General features: G+C 40.3%; 1 protein-coding gene and 1 long non-coding RNA gene across 7 annotated transcripts in view; one reads left to right on the forward strand and one right to left on the reverse strand.

Annotated features, from left to right (window-relative positions):
* Positions 1 to 4038: 4038 nt before the first annotated feature.
* On the reverse strand, positions 4039 to 6495 carry LOC139083890 (uncharacterized). Its single transcript, XR_011540962.1, has 3 exons — positions 6247 to 6495; positions 5846 to 6086; positions 4039 to 4208 (listed from the first exon to the last, which is right to left on the reverse strand). It is a non-coding gene; the product is annotated as an uncharacterized lncRNA (long non-coding RNA).
* TMEM45B (transmembrane protein 45B) overlaps positions 6222 to 16393 on the forward strand; it is a 33670-nt gene continuing 23498 nt past the window's right edge. Inside the window, exons 1-2 of one of the 6 annotated variants that reach the window (XM_070623437.1) lie at positions 6222 to 6326; positions 6496 to 6678. The gene's annotated coding sequence lies outside the window, so the exon portion shown is untranslated. Of the gene's footprint in view, positions 6327 to 6362; positions 6679 to 16393 lie in introns of those variants that run through there. The other 5 variants (XM_070623438.1, XM_070623436.1, XM_070623440.1 and 2 more) reach the window with 5 other exon arrangements.

A 16393-nucleotide genomic window follows, 5' to 3' on the forward strand; every position in this document is an offset into this window, starting at 1 on the left:
AAAAGACCCCGAATAGCCAAAGGATTCCTGAGAAAAAAGAACAAAGCTGGAGGTATCACACTTCCTGATTTCAAATTATACTACAAAGCAATCATAACCAAAACAGCATGGTACTGGCACGAAAACAGACACACAGATCAATGGAACAAAGTTGAGAGCCCAGAAGTAAACCCACAGGTTTATGGACAGCTAATATTCCACAAGGGAGCCAAGAGCATACGATGGAGAATGGAGAGTCTCTTCAATAAATGGTGATGGGAAAATTGGACAGCCACATGCAAAAGAATGAAAGTAGACCGTTCCCTTACACCATGCACAAAAATCAACTCAAAATGAATTAAAGACTTGAATGGAAGACCCGAAACCATGAGACTTCTGGAAGAAAACACAGGCAGTACGTTCTATGACATTGGTCTGAGCAGCATATTTTCAAGTCCCATGTCTGACCAGGCAAGGGAAACAAAAGAAAAAATGAACAAATGGGACTACATCAAACTAAAAAGCTTCTGCACAGCAAAGGAAACCATCAACAAAACAAAAGGACAACCTAACAATTGGGAGAAGATATTTGCAAACCATATATCACATAAGGGGTTAATATCCAAGATATGCAAAGAACTCATACAGCTCAACAACAAAAAAACCAACAATCCAATTAGAAAATGGGCAAAAGATCTGAACAGAGATTTCTCCAAAGAAGATATACAGATGGCCAACAGGCACATGAAAAGATGCTCAACATCATTAGCTATCAGGGAAATGCAAATCAAAACTTCAATGAGGTATCACCTCACTCTCGTCAGAATGGCTATAATTAACAAGATAGGAAACAACAAATGTTGAAGAGGGTGTGGAGAGAAGGGAACACTTGTTCACTACTGTGGGAGTGCAAACTGGTGCAGCCTCTATGGAAAGCAGTATGGAGTATCCTTAGAAAATTAAGAACAGATCTACCATATGATCCAGCTATTCCACTGTTGGGTATTTATCCAAAGAACTTGAAAACGCAAAGGCATAAAGATACATGCAGCCCTATGTTCATTGCAGCATTATACACAATAGCCAAGATATGGAAGCAACCTAGGTGCCCATCAAGGGATGAATGGATAAAGAAGATGTGGTATTTATACACTATGGACTACTACTGAGCCATAAGAAATGATGAAATTCGGCCATTTGTGACAATATGGACGGACCTTGAGGGTGTTATGCTGAGTGAAATAAGTCAGAGGGAGAAAGTCAAATACCATATGATCTCAATCATAAGTAGAAGATAAAAATAACAACAACAAAAAAACACATAGCATTGGACATTGGACTGGTGGTTACCATTAGGGAAGGGGGGAGGGGTGAGGGCAAAAGGGGTGATTAGGGTCACATGTGAGGGGATGCACTATAATTAGTGTTCGGGTGGTGAACACGATGTAATGTACACAGAATTTGAAATGTGATGTACATCTGAAAAAAGTAAAAATAAAATAAAATAATTTAAAAAAAACAGTAGTAATAGATGAATTCAGCAAAGTAACAGAATACAAAATCAATGCTCAAAAATCATTTGCATTTCTATGCACTAACAACAAAAATCTGAAATGGAAATTAAGAAAACAATTCCATTTACAATAGCACCGAAAAGAATAAAATACTTAGGAAGTAACTTAACCAAAGAGGTGATAGACTTGTACACTGAAAACCACAAAACATTGCTGAGAGAAATGAAAGAAAACATAAATGGAAAGACATCTTGTGTTTCTGGATTCGAAGACTTAATTTTAAGATGTTAATGCTACCCAAAGCAATCCACGGAGTCAATGCAATCCCTATCGAAACCCCAAAGACATTTTTTGCAGAAATAGAAAAAAATCCCTCCTAAAATTCATATGGACTCTCAAAGGATCCCAAATAGCCAAAACAATCTTGAAAAATAAAAACAAATTTGGAAGACTCATACTTTCTGATTTCAAAATTTACTACAAAGCTACAATAATCAAAATGGTGTGGTACTGGCATAAAGACAGACATATAGACCAACATAATAGAGGAGAGATTCCAGAAATAAACCCTTGCATGTACAGTCAACTGATTTTTGACAAAGGTGCCAAGACCATTCAATAGAGAAAGGACAGTCTTCTCAACAAATAATGCTGGGAAAACTGGATAGCCACATGCAAAAGAATGAAGTGGATCCTTACCTAATACCACACACAAAAATTAGCTCACAATGGATAAAAGAATCTAAACATAAGAGCTGAAACTATAAAACTCTTAGAAGAAGAAGGGGTAATCTTCATGACATTGCATTTGGCAATGATTTCTTGGATATGACATCAAGAGCACTGGCAACAAAAGCAAAAATAGCAAATTGGACTTTATCAACATTAAAACTTTTTTGCATCAAAGGACACAATTAACAGAGTAAAAAGGCAACTCATAGAATGTGAGAAAATATTTTCAAATCAAATATCTGATAAGACATATACCCAGAATATGTAGAGAACTCCTAAGACTCAACAACAAGAAACCAAATACATAATTCAAAAAATGGGCAAAGCCCTTAATAGACATTTCTCCAGAGAAGATATGTAATTGGCCAATAAGCACTTGCAAAAATGCTCGACAGCACTAATCATTAGGGAGATGAAAATCAAAACCACAGTGAGATACTACACACCCATTAGGATGGCTATTATCAAAAAACTGGAATCCTTGCGCAATGCTGGTGGGAATGCATAATGCTGCAGCTGCTGCGGAAAACAGTATGACAGTTCCTCAAAAGGTTAAACATAGAATTACCTTTTCATGCAGCAATTCCACTTCTGGGTATATACACCAAAGAATTAAAAGCAGGAACCCGAACAGATACTTGTACACCAAGGTTCGTGGCAGCATCGTTCACAATAGCCAAATGTAGAAACAACCCCAATGTCCATCAACAGATGAATAGACAAACAAAATGTAGCATAACCAGACAATGGAATCTTAGCCTTAAAAAGGAAGGAAATTCTGACACATGCTACAACATGGATGAACCTTGAAGACATTATGCCAAATGAAATAAGCCAGACCCAAAAGAACAAATACTGTATGATTGCCCTTAAATGAGATACCTTGAGTAGTCAAATTCATAGAGACAGAATGTAGAACAGTGCTTACCCCTGGTTACCAGGGACGGGGAAGGAATGGGCAGTTACTGCTTACTGGGTACAGAGTTTCAGTACAGGATGACAAAAAAGCTCTGGTGATAAATAGCGGTGATGGTTGCACAACAATATGAATGTGCTTAAAGGCACTGTAGTATACAATTAAAAATGGTTTAGGGGGCTGGCCCTGTTGCTGAGTGGTTAAGTTCGCGCACTCCGCTTCAGGCCTCCCAGGGTTTCGCTAGTTTGGATCCTGGACACGGACATGGCACCGTTCACAAAGCCATGCTGAGGCGGCATCCCACATGCCACAACTAGAAGGACCCACAACTGAAAATATACAACTATATGGGGGGGGGGGCAGAAAAAGCAGGAAAAAAAAAAAGAAGTAGCTTGGCAACAGTTGTTAGCTCAGGTGCCAATCTTTAAAAAACAAAAATGGTTTAAATGGTTATTTTTATGTTATGTATGTTTTACCACACACAAAAAAAAAACAAGAAAAGGAAAAATTCCTCACCACGCCTCAAACTGTTTAACTTTAACAATACATCATGACTATTTTCCTGGTCAATAAATGTAAATCTAATTCATCCTTCTTAATAACTGCACAATAAATCATAGAAAGAGCATGCAAGACTACATTTATCTACTCCTGTATTGACAAACATTTGTTGTCATAATAATGCTGCAGTCAGAATCTTTAAGGTTCTTACGATAGATTAGTTCTGAACAATGGAGTCTCCAAACTGTGATTATTGGGAAAAGTAAATGGTACATTTAGATCTTTCTTGATCCATCTTCAATTTTTGTCTGTTTATGGTGTAAAGCAGGAGGGAAGATGTTCTGCATTAGTTGGGTTATGGATTTGGTTGCACGTGACAAAAACCTCCAATAGCTGTGACTTATACAGGATATAATTTATTTCTCTCTCATAGTCTGAAGATGGGCATTCCAGGACTGGTATGGGGACCACTGTGTGAGATCATCCAAGAATCCAGCCTCCTTTTATGCTCTTGCACCACCGTTCATTTTCCTGATCCAAGATGGCTCACTGCCATGTCCACGTTCCTGTCAGCAGGAGAAGGGCAGGGGAGAAGATGGGCGCATCCTGGTCCTTTCAGGACTCCACCCAGAAGTTGCCTGCACCGCCTCCACTCATAGCCTGTTGTCCTGAACTTAGTCACACGATCCATCCTAGCTAAAAAGGAGGCTAGGAAAAATAGTACTCATTGGGGTGGCCATGTGCCCACTCAGTACCAGGATGGCCAAGGGGAGATTGGATAATAAGCAACTCTGTGATAAGACCTTCCAAAAGAACAGTCAATAATGTCAGCAATATTTATAAAATAAACCATTTCCCATTGAATTAAAATGCCATTCTTGTGTTTATTAAGGCCCACATGTAATTGGATCTGTTTCTAGATGCTAATCTGTTCCACTGTTATATTAAAATAACTTTACAATAATTGTTAGCTATTCTTGTATTAATTTATAGTTCTTGATTTTAGTAGTTTATCTTTTGTTAACTGATTTAAGCTATTTGATTTATACAGAGATCAAGTTAAAGATGGTCAAACATTTTGTAAAAACCAGTTTGTCCCGGCACTTGGATATTATAATTTGAGGCAGAGATCATTTTCTTAGTGCTGATTTTTTTATGTTAAGAAGCGTCTCCGCCCACCAGTAACTACAACTAAGAGGTCACACATTTGTTTCATCATCATAGCCTTAGAGAAAAAGAAAACATCATGACCACAGCAGGGTTCTGGCGACAGGAAACGGCATTTCCCAGGGTATTAGGCATCCGGGACTCGCCTTATCATCCATTTCAAAATAATGGGTGTGAGCCAGCGACAGAATGAGGCCTGGTGGTTACATAAATTCCCAAGTTGATGGGAAATTATTGAAGGGCTCTCCCAGCTCCTGTCTCCCGCGCATCGACCATCTGAAGCGCATGCGCATGGTTCAATTAGCGTCTTAACTGCTAGCCGTGCCTCTCCGCCATTATCTCCTTCCACCGGGCCTCAGTCCCTCTTTTATAGAGGAAAGATGTGCGCAAGTCTATGCCTTATCCTCAAAAGTGCCTTCCTTTGACTTTATAGAAAAGAAAAGCTAATTGATCAAAAGAAGCTGCACTTGGGATTCCATTCCGTTCCACCCTGCTAGTGTATATCCTTGGCCTTTCTTTAAAACCTAAATACAGCCTCTTTTCCACGAAGGCTTGCTTGGTTTCCAGGACCTCCACAGCGGAATAAGCTGGAAGGAAGGATCTTAGAGATCTAGAGGCAGGTTCTCAACCCTCACTTCCTCTGTCCCCTGAGAAGCTTCTAGCAGGTACCTCTGCCAGCACTCCTCCCCCAGATTCTGACCAGGAGGTCCGAGATGGAGCCTCAGCTCTTGATTCTTTTAACTTCCACGGCGATTATGAGCAGCAGAGAGGGTGGGAACTATTCGGCTAGGCCAACCCCTTCACTTACAAAGGAGGGTATTGAAACCACACGACACCTACAAAGATAATCATGTGCTCCTTAGGAGAAGCCAGCTCCTTCAAGGCAGGGATTTTGTCTCCTTCGCAGCTCTATTTCCAGCACCTAGAACTGTGCCTACTTAGCATGTGGTAGATTTGAATGAATGAATGAATGAATGGAATGAATGAGTGAATGAATGAATGAATCCATGAATGCGTGAATCCATGTGATACCAACTTTAAACTAGAAAACTGGATCCTGGTCCAGGATATGACACCTGGGCCTTCCTTTGCTGGAGGCTAATCCATGACTAGTTCTCCGGTGTGTTCACCGTGATTGCTTGGCTTGATAACCAGTGTTCCTTGTGACGGCCTCTGCTCTGAGTCCTCATCCTCGCCGCCTCCCAGGCTCTGTAATTGCTCTGCATCATAGGAGGTCATGATTGGTCGGAGTCCACCTTGGGTGCCCGGAATGGCCCCTGTTGGAGCACACACCTTAAGGAGTGCCCGGGGCCAGGTCAGGGAGGAAAGGTCAGGGGCGTGGAGGGCAGTGCGGGCATTGAGACGGGAGGCCCAGCACTCGGGCAAGGCAGGGGAGGGGCGGTCAGGGGCGGGGAGGGCCGGGCGGGGCGTTCGCACCTGCTGGCGGCGGCGGCACTCGGCGCGCAGGGCGGGCGGCGGACGGCTCGGAGGTGCTCGGCGCAGGCGAGACGTGGGCTGTAAGCAAGACGCTGGGATGCGGAGGGGGCTGGGCCGGGGGGTGGAACTCGGGCGGGGAGGGGGCTCGGCCAGAGAGGGGTGTCAGGCCGCGTGGGAGAGCTCGGGGAGGGGTTGGCGGGGGAGGGCCGGCGGTTGGGAAAGCTGACCCGGGAAACCCCTGCGGGCCAGGGGGCGGGCGCACCTCGCGGCTCCTACCGCGCCTCGCCCCTCCGTCCGACCGCCGGCGGCCCCGGAGTGAATACTGCTGCGTCCGCAGCCAGGCAGGTCGACTGTGTTGCCCGGTGAGAGGAGCTTCGAAGAGTGAAGCCCCTGCCTTCCATTGCGCCCCCAGGATCCCAGGACACCCTGCAGGTGATGGCTCCTTTCTGGCCCAGAGACCCAGAGCTGTTTTCAGTCCGCGCATAGCCGTGGGCACTCACACCCCTGCTGTCTGTCCCGGTTAGCGCCAATCCCCAAATACACGGACCGGATGCTTTCCTTTGGGCAGGAAGCCTGGACTCTAATAATAAGAGGCGATTGATTGATAAAGTCCCCTGAACTATTATTTAGCTTCCGCTAATGGGCTAGTGGGTAGAAATGGATCTCAGGAGCAAAGGGGTAAGATTAGCAGTGGTTGGGGAGGTTTACGTTGGACCTAAAAAACAGTTTTAGGTGACCCCGTCTGGGTCCAGAAGGATGACCTCTGGAGATAGGATCTAGCCCTAGATGTAAAAAAGACTTGCGTTTCAAGAAGGGAAACTGACGGCTTTATGAAATAGATCATTTAAAAATTTTAGCCAGACACTCTTCTAATAGTCACAGAAGTGACCGCTGCCTTCCGTCTCTTCCGCGTTTCCCCTCGGTGTCTGCCATTTTCCACCTCATTGCAGGCCGTTTGCCCCATCGCCCCACCCACCGGGCTATTTGGCTCATAAAGTGGCATAAGAATTTTACTTGTACTTTTACATTCGCTTTAATGGGTAGTATGGCTTATTTTTCATAGGAAACACGTACTGTTTTCAACCACATGTGCAACCTTGATTCACTGTAATCAGGGTTTTGCACCATGTTAGACACGGTAGGGTAGAATCATAATACACTGCGGTATGGGGGCGATGGCTCTTCAGACTTAGTTCTTCATGACAGAGTTCAATGGCTTAATAATGATGTAGTTACCCTCTGTTCTTAGATTTTCTGGAAGAGATATGGAATTGATATGAAGGATGTATTGACTACGATCCTTTAGTTTTACAAGGGGAGGGTGCCTGACATAAGCAGAGACCAAGGCATTATTTCTGGTTGTGTATTATTTGTTCTGGTATTGTGGAGCCAAGCATTCAATTTCCCTTTTTTTTTTTTTTTTTCCTTCGATTTCCTTTTTAAAGCGCCTTGATTTCCCCTCACTTCTTCCATTTGAGGTGGAAGCAGTGAACTACTTCTCTCATATTGCACATTTTTCCGTCTCTTCTATGCATTCCTCCCTTGCCCTTCTGATGGGTGCTGGTTGCAGTGGCCTGGCTGAAGCTATTGAATTTCACATTTGCCACCAGTTATTCTATTTGGGGTCTTCTCCAATATGTCCTTGGTTATGTCTCTTGCCTAATCTTAGCAAATGGCACTTTGAGATGGTCAGGATTTGGCAACGACTGGGGTAGAAAAGGGGTAAAGAGAAAGACTTCTGCTTTCTTGTCTCTCTCCCACCCTCAAGTTCACATCGGCTGTCATGCCTAATTGGTCAAAGTACAGATGTTACCTGCATTGGTTGTAATGAAAAGATTATCTCTTTTCCTCGAATGCATCTGCTTGTTGAAAATGGATAAGGACAGTTTTACTGTATGTGGAGCCACTCCCATAGCCAAAGTGCCTGTTATCGCAAAACGTTTTATAATTGTGGGTAAAAGAATGGAAGTCAGTCTGTGTTTTCAACTAATAGCTGCCTATGTAGACAGATTTCAGATCCATATTTGGTTCTATAGCCAGGTCATAAGATAAAAAACTAGATTACTCACAGTTCTATACAACACTGAATATCAACAATTAGAGGCCAAAGGTAAGGGCATCATCTCTACACTTCATTTGAACTCAGCTTCCCTTTTAACCAGCTGGCTCTCTCCCACAAACCTTTACTGGGGCTACAAATACACAGAGATGATTTGAATTTTAGCTGTTTTTGTTTTTCTTGTTTGTTCTCTTGTGTAAAAATAAAATGGGTCACAAGGTACACTATGGGAGGGAGATGGAAACTCCAAGGATCTAGCAGCCTTATGTGATGAGGAATGAAACAAGATATCAGAGCACACTCCTATATTTCCCTCACCGGATTCAGATATTATAAGCCATTAATCACTATCTTGCTGGTATCAGATCATAATGGGGCTTTACACAGTACAAGGCGATTTCCATGAGCAGCACTGTGAGGTAAGAGTAATAGCCTATTCATAAACTCATAAACAAGGAAGCTGAAACTGAGAGAGGGACTGAGGATCTGGCCTCGGTCACCCAGCTATTTTGTGGCAGGGCCAGGACTCAAAGCAGAACTTCTTCCATAACAGCACAGCTCACTCCACAGGTTGTTTGTTTAATTTTGGGGTGGGGAGTTGTTTGTGACTTGTTTTTCCTGAACATTCATTTAATATATTCTCTGACTTGAACTCTTAGAATCTAAATTTAGAAACATTCCTATTTGGTATATTTCATGCCCATCTGTGTTCAGTGTAATCACAGAAATATTTTAGGGCTGAGGATAGCCTTAAAGATTATTAAGCTCAATCGTCTTGTTTTTTAAAGAAGAAAATGGATTCAGGAAAAATTAAGCAAGTACCCCATGTTGCTTCCCCAAGCCTACTTTGCTGCGGAATTACAGCTAAAACCTAAGTCTCCCAGCGTTCCCACTGTTGCTCTTTCTGGCACGTGGTCCCCTGAGGATTTCCTAGACACATAAATCAAGTGGTTTAGTTTGATTTACTCTCTTGCCTTGGGATCTGTGACAGCAAACCTTAGCCTCCCCGAATCCTGGAGTCAAATACCTGTAGATTCTTCTACTCTGACTGTATCCACATTCCATGAGAGAAAGAGCCTTATTTGGCCCATTGTGTTATTCGTAGCACAGTGCCCGCCTGTAGTAAGCACTCGATAAAGGTGTTCAATATATATCAAATACACATGTGACAAGTACGAGATGTCTTTAGGACTTCCTTCAGCTACAAGTAACAGAAAACCCTACTACAGTGGCTTAATAGTAAGGAATTTTTCTGAGACAACCAGATGTCTGGAGGTGAGAAGTCCAGGGCTGGGGTAGGCTCCATCTGTCTCCTGCTCCTGCACCACCCTCCTCAGTGGACTGCTTTCGTCCTCACTGAAAGCTAGGCACCTCTTCTGTGCTTACTAGAGAGAATGGCCAGGCATGTACCAATGGAGTCTCTCCTTTTTTTTTTTTTTTTTTTAATAATAATTAGATCTTTCCTGAAGGCTCTCCCCAGTAGACTTCTTATATCTCATTCATATAAGAACTATGTCACATAGCTACTCCTAACTGTAAGGGAGCCTGAGAAAATCCAGTGTTTTGGTAGGACATATTGCCAGTACAACAAAATAGGGATTCTGTTAATAAGGAAGAAAGGGAGAATGGATATTGAGTAAGCAACCGGCAGTGTCTGCCATGGTATGTTTTCTGGGTCATTGACTCTTTGTTTCTACAAAAGTTGTTTTTCATTTTATTATTTTTTTGTTCTTTGGGTTACTTTAGCAATAGATAATGCAGTGGGTCTAGGGGAACCTTTTTAAATTGTAGATTCCAAGGCTCACCCCAAGAAATGCTTATTGTTTAGGTCTCAGATGGGTCTGTAAATCTGAATGATAAACCAGCACTCCAGGTAATTTAAATGCAGGTGGTTGCAGGACAACTTGAAAAACACTGAATTTGGGGTAGTTTAGCAGAGGCACCTTCATTTTGTTTCCAGTAGCTTTCTGTCTCGCTCCTATTGAAGCTATTACTTTCTTCTTTAATTTTCTGTTGTGGTCAACAAATAAATGCATAGAAGTCGTAAGTTCTTCAAGGTTTTTACTGAGTCTATACTGAGCGTCCTCCCTTGAGGGAATGACCTTCAGCGCTTTTGACTATGTCTTTCTCATATTCGCCACCATATTCCCAAATAACATGCTAATACTGGCTATTTCTTTTTCTTACTCTAGTTCTAGATAATATCTAGCGACATCCTGCCTTGGAGGATGAGAAGTTAGCTCTCTTCCCCCCATTATTCTATCTCACATTTACTGCCCTTTCTTGCAAAGTCCCAATATAGTTATATCCTAATTTTTTGATATAGTGATGTTTAGTGTTTACATTATTATGACTATGTAAAAAATATTCGCAACTGAGCCACGTGATATACCATGATTTTTACACTTCCTTTCTTGTACAACCTTTTTCTGTCCCCTAGAGTTAGCGTTACGTCTTCTTCAATTGCTTAGTTTTTTGAGTACTCTACCAATTCTTGCTCAAATTTTGACTAGATGGTAAAATTTCTCTCAATAGAGTTAAACATCAAGTAAGTAGAGAGTTTTCTTTTCACTTTTCCTGGGAAACATCTCTGTTCCGCCCTCCATCCTCTGGGAGTGGTTATTCTCTGAGCCCCTTATTAGACTGAGAACTCCCTCGCTACCACCCTTGGAATTGTCCTGGACTCCTGTTTCTTGGATTCGGTGCCTTCTCATTTCTTGGTTTTGCTGGAGCATAGCTTCCTGAGAAAGGGTGTGTGGAAGCATAGGCACATCTATCCCGGAGCTGATGAAGCTCAGGAGGCCCCTGTAAGGGCTGCAAATTGCTGCAAGTGGTTGAGCAGAGAGCGGCCAGGTTGACATCAAGAAGCATTTTGGTAAATTTTCTAAAAAGATTTTAAAAGAAGGAGCCCTGAACCTCCATGGCTCCAGTTTGTTGTGATTTCTTTTCTCACTCTAAATGAACATTCATTTTCACACCCAATTTTATTTGTAATTTCATGACTTTTTCTTAAAGAGTGTTCCCCAAATTATAAAAGATCCAGGTCCCACAGACCTGGTTGCTTTTTGAGACCTTGCACATTTAAGATGTTTTTCTTCATTCATACTTAATTGATGGTTTGACTGGGTATAGGATATTCATTGGAAATAATTTTCTCTCAGAATTTTGAAAGTGTCCCTCCATTTTCTTCTCCCTTCTGATAGTGCTGATGAGAAGTTGATGTCATTCTGATTTCTGATCCCTAGTATTTTGTTTTCGTCCCTGGAGTATTGTAGGGTTTTCTTTATTCCTCATGTTCTGATATTTCATGATATTGTTAGTTGATATTGGGGCTTTTTCAGTCATTCTTCTAGGTATTTTAACGGCCTTTTCAATCTAAAAATCATATTCTTCAGTTCTGGGTGGTTTTATTCTGTTATATAATTTCCTCTGTTTTCTCTGTTCTTTCTGAAACTTACATTGATTACTTAGGTGTGGGATCTCTTGGATCCATCCTCTAATTTGCTTATCTTTTCTCCTATTTTAAAAAATAGCTTGTCTTTTAGTTTTTTCTTTTTAATTTTTTTAATTGCAGTAACATTGGATTATAACATTATATAGCTTCATGATGTACATCGTAATAAATTTCAGATTCTGTGTGGATTACATCATGTTCACCACCCAAAAACTAATTATAGTCCATCACGTCACATGTGAGCCTAATCACCCCTTTTGCCCTCCCCCTCCTCCCTTCCCCTGTGGTAACCACCAATCCAATCTCCATTGCTATGTGTTTGTTTGTCATTGTTTTTATCTTCTACTTATGGTATTTGACTTATTCTACTTATGGTATTCTACATATGGTATTTGACTTTCTCCCTCTGACTAATTTCATTCAGCATAATATCCTCAAGGTCCATCCATGTTGTCACAAATGGCCGGATTTCATCATTTCTTATGGCTCAGTAGTAGTCCATTGTGTATAAATACCACATCTTCTTTATCCAATCATCCCTTGATGGGCACCTAGGTTGCTTCCATGTCTTGGCTATTGTGTATAATGCTGCAATGAACATAGGGCTGCAAGTATCTTTATGCCTTTGCGTTTTCAAGTTCTTTGGATAAATACCCAGCAGTGGAATAGCTGGATCATATGGTAGATCTGTTCTTAGTTTTCTGAGGATACTCCATACTGCTTTCCATAATGGCTGCACCAGTTTGCACTCCCACCAGCAGTGTACAAGCGTTCCCTTCTCTCGACATCCTCTCCAACATTTGTTGTTTCCTGTCTTGTTAACTATAGCCATTCTGACTGGAGTAAGGTGATACCTCTTTGTAGTTTTGATTGGCATTTCCTTGATAGCTAATGATGTTGAGCATCTTCATATGCCTGTTGGCCATCCGTATATCTTCTTTGGAGAAATCTCTGTTCAGATCTTTTGCCCATTTTTTAATTGGGTTGCTGGGTTTTTTTGTTGTTGAGCTGTATGAGTTCTTTGTATATCTTGGATATTAACCCCTTATGTGATATATGGTTTGCAAATATCTTCTCCCAATTGTTAGGCTGTCTTCTCGTTTTGTTGATGATTTCCTTTGCTGTGCAGAAGCTTTTTAGTTTGATGTAGTCCCATTTGTTCATTTTTTCTTTTGTTTCCCTTGCCCAGTCAGACATGGTACTCGAAAATATGCTGCTAAGACTGATGTCAAAGAGCGTACTGCCTATCTTTTCTTCTACAAGTTTCATGGTTTCGGGTCTTCCATTCAAGTCTTTAATCCATTTTGAGTTGATTTGTGTGCATGGTGTAAGGGAATGGTCTACTTTCATTCTTTTGCATGTGGTTGTCCAGTTTTCCCAACACCATTTATTGAAGAGACTCCTTTCTCCATTGTATGCTCCTGGCTCCCTTGTCGAATATTAGCTGTCCATAAATGTGTGGGTTTACTTCTGGGCTCTTGATTCTGTTCCATTGATCTGTGTGTCTATTTTGTGCCGCTACCATGCTGTTTTGGTTATGATGGCTTTGTAGTATATTTTGAAATCAGGAAGTGTGATACCTCCAGCTTTGTTCTTTTTTCTCAGGAATCCTTTGGCTATTTGGGGTCTTTTGTTGTTCCATATAAATTTTAGGATTCTTTGTTCTATTTCTGTGAAAAATGTTGTTGGAACTTTGATTGGGATTGCATTGAATCTATAGATTGCTTTAGGAATTATGGACATTTTAATGATGTTAATTTTTCCAATCCAAAAGCACGGAATATCTTTCCATTTCTTTGTGTTTTCTTTGATTTCTTTCAACAATGTTTTATAGTTTTTGGTGTACAGATCTTCTTTCACCTCTTTGATTAAGTCTATTCCTAGGTATTTTATTCTTTTTTTTGCAATTGTAAATGGGATTGTATTCTTAATTTCTCTTTCTGCTACTTCGTTGTTAGTGTATAGAAATGCAACTGATTTTTGTATGTTGATTTTGTATCCTGCAACTTGACTGTATTCCTTTATGGTTTCTAAAAGTTTTTTAGTGGACTCTTTAGGGTTTTCTATATATAAAATCATGTCGTCTGCAAAGAGTGACAGTTTCACTTCTTCTTTTCCAATATGGATCCCTTTTATTTCTTTTTCTTGCCTGACTGCTCTTGTGAGGACTTTCCAATACTATGTTAAATAAGAGTGGTGACAGTGGTCATCCTTGTCTGGTTCCTGTTCTTAGAGGGATAGCTTTCAGTTTTCCTCCATTGAGAATGACATTTGCTATGGGTTTGTCATATATGGCCTTTATTATGTTGAGATTTCCTTCTATACCCATTTTATTTAGAGTTTTTATCATAAATGGATGCTATATCTTGTCAAATGCTTTCTCTGAATCTATTGAGATGATCATGTGATTTTTATTCTTCATTTTGTTAATGTGGTGTATCACGTTGATAGAATTGCAGATGTTGAACCATCCCTGCATCCCTGGATTGAAACCCACTTGATCAAGATGTATGATCTTTTTAATGTATTGTTGTATTCGATTTGCTAGTATTTTGTTGAGGATTTTTGCACCGATATTCATCAGTGATATTGGCCTATAATTTTCTTTTTATATGTTGTCCTTGTCTGGTTTTGGTATCAGGATAATGTTGGCTTCGTAGAAGGAGTTAGGAAGCCTCTCCTCCTCTTCAAGTTTTTGGAAGAGTTTGAGAAGGATAGGTATTAAGTCTTCTTTGAATGTTTGGTAGAATTCACCACGGAAGCCATCTGGTCCTGGACTTTTACTTTTTGGGAGGTTTTTGATTGCTGTTTCGATCTCCTTACTGGTGATTGGTCTATTCAAATTCTCTTTTCTTTTTGGTCCAGTTTTGGAAGGTTGTATGTTTCTAAGAATTTATCCATTTCTTCTAGATTATCCAATTTGTTAGCATATAGCTTTTCATAGTATTCTCTTATCTTTTGCATTTCTGAGTTGTCCATTGTAATCTCTCCTCTTTCATTTCTGATTTTATTTATTTGAGCCTTGTCTCTTTTTTTCTTGGTGAGTCTAGCTAGGGTTTGTCAATTTTGCTTATCTTTTCAAAGAACCAGCTCTTGGTTTCATTAACTTTTTCTATTGTTTTTTTAGTCTCTATTTTGTTTATTTCTGCTCTGATTTTTATTATTTCCTTCTTTCTGCTGATTCTGGGCTTTGTTTGTTCTTCTTTTTCCACTACCTTTAGATGTGCTTTTTGATTGTTTATTTGGGATTTTGCTTCTTTGTTGAGGCAGGCCTGAATTGCTATAAACTTCCCTCGTAGAACTGCTTTTGCTGTATCCCATGGATTTTGGCATGTCGTATTTTCATTTTCATTTGTCTCCAGGAATTTTTTGATTTCTCCTTTGATTTCTTCAGTGAGCCAATCGTTGTTCAGTAGCATTTTGTTTAATCTCCACATTTTTGTGGCTTTTCTGGTTTTCTTCCTGTAGTTGATTTCTAGTGTCATACCTTTGTGGTCAGAAAAGATGCATGGTATTATTTCGTTCATCTTAAATTTATTGAGACTTGTTTTGTGGCCTAATATGTGACCAATCCTGGAGAATGTTCCATGTGCATTTGAAAAGAATGTGTATTCTGTGGTTTTTGCATGGAATGTTCTATATATATCTACTAAGTCCATCTGGTCTAATGTGTCATTTAAGGCCAGTGTTTCCTTATTGATCTTCTGTTTGGACGATCTATCCATTGGCGTAAGTGGAGGTTAAAGTCTCCTACTATTATTGTGTTACTGTCTATTTCTCCTGTTATGTCTGTCAATAACTGCTTTCTATATTTAGATGCTCCTATGTTGGGTGCATAGATATTTACAACTGTTATATTTTCATGTTGGATTGTTGTCTTTTAATTCTAATAAATCTTCGAACACTTCTATTTAATTTTTACATTTCTACCATCATATTTTTAAGTCCCAAGGGCTTTTAGTGGGGCAAGGGTGGCTTCCAAACATTTTCTTTTAATAGCATCCTGTTCTTATTTCATGGAAGCAGTATCTTCTCATATTTCTCTGAGAATATTAACTCCGCATTTTTTTCTACATTTTAAAAGTTTTCAACTGCCTACAATGTCTGTGTTTATTTTAAAAGTCCCATTTTCTGTTGTTTTTTGGTTCTGTCCTTCATGTTGGAAGCTTTATTCAAATGTCCATGTTTAAGAATGGTGTATTAAAACTCTCTGTGAGGCAGTTTGTAGACTGGTGAGCTTCATTGTAGGGTAATTAGGCAGGGCAGGTTTTTTGCTGGCTTATCATTATGTCTCTAGCAGCTTTCTAGTATAATCGGTTTCTCAACAGAAAGGCTCCATCTTTAGCCATTTACTCCTGTTTGAGAAAAGGCCAATCATAACTTAGATTTATTTCTCATGTAATTTGTTTAATAGTGCAGGTTCTTGTTTTGAGGTGTGTAAGTGGTAGTCTCACATTCAAAACGGAATTTTGTTCTTGATTCTGCCCCACTTTGCAGTCCCGATGCTTCTGTGCACCTCTCTGCTCCTCTGTGCATCTTCTTCCACCAGCAGCATGGAGACAATCTAAAGGCTTCCATGGAGACTGAGTTCTTCTCTAATAAAAAATAAAACGCTCCAAGATCCTAGGGTAATG

This window comes from Equus przewalskii, chromosome 6, assembly GCF_037783145.1.
Source record: "Equus przewalskii isolate Varuska chromosome 6, EquPr2, whole genome shotgun sequence".
Lineage (NCBI taxonomy): Eukaryota > Metazoa > Chordata > Mammalia > Perissodactyla > Equidae > Equus > Equus przewalskii.